Source organism: Arachis duranensis, chromosome 5 (genome assembly GCF_000817695.3).
Source record: "Arachis duranensis cultivar V14167 chromosome 5, aradu.V14167.gnm2.J7QH, whole genome shotgun sequence".
NCBI classification, from domain to species: Eukaryota; Viridiplantae; Streptophyta; class Magnoliopsida; order Fabales; family Fabaceae; genus Arachis; species Arachis duranensis.
In genome coordinates this window covers 46644646-46645534 of record NC_029776.3, presented here as the reverse complement: position 1 = coordinate 46645534, position 889 = coordinate 46644646, and positions in this window count along the sequence as shown.

The following is an 889-nucleotide window of genomic DNA, read 5'->3' as shown; positions in this document are numbered from 1 at the left end:
TTTGAAAAAGATTTAATTTTAAAATTAACTTAACTAACAAGAAACTACAAGATAAGATTCTAGAATTTAAAGATTGAACCTTTCTTAACAAGAAAGTAACAAACTTCAAATTTTTGAACCAATCACATTAATTGTTAGCTAATTTTCGAAAATTTGATAAAAAGATAAGAAGAAGATTTTGAAAATATTTTGAAAAAGATTTTTGAAATTTTCGAAATTTATAAAAAAAATGAAATAGATATGATTTTTGAAAAAGATTTTGAAAAGATAAGATTTTTAAAATTGAAATTTTGACTTGACTTGTAAGAAACAACTAATTTTAAAAATTTTTGACCAAGTCAACCCAAAATTTCGAAATTTTAGAGGAAAATAAGGAAAAGATATTTTTTTGATTTTTGAATTTTTAATTATGAGAGAAAAACAACAAAAATACTTAATGCATGAAATTTTTAGATCAAAATAATGAATGCATGCAAGAATGCTATGAATGTCAAGATGAACACCAAGAACACTTTGAAGATCATGATGAACATCAAGAACATAATTTTGAAAAATTTTTTATGCAAAGAAAACATGCAAGACACCAAACTTAGAAATCTTTAATGCATGGAAAATATGAATGCAAAGATGCACATGAAAAACAACAAACAAAACAAAACAAGAAAACATCAAGATCAAACAAGAGGACTTATCAAGAACAACTTGAAGATCATGAAGAACACTATGAATGCATGAGATTTTCGAAAAAATGCAAGAAAAAATTTTAAAAGCATGCAATTGACACCAAACTTAAAAATTAACACAAGATTCAAACAAGAAACACAAAATATTTTTAATTTTTATGATTTTCTAATTTTTTTGTATTTTTATTGATTTTTTCGAAAAACAT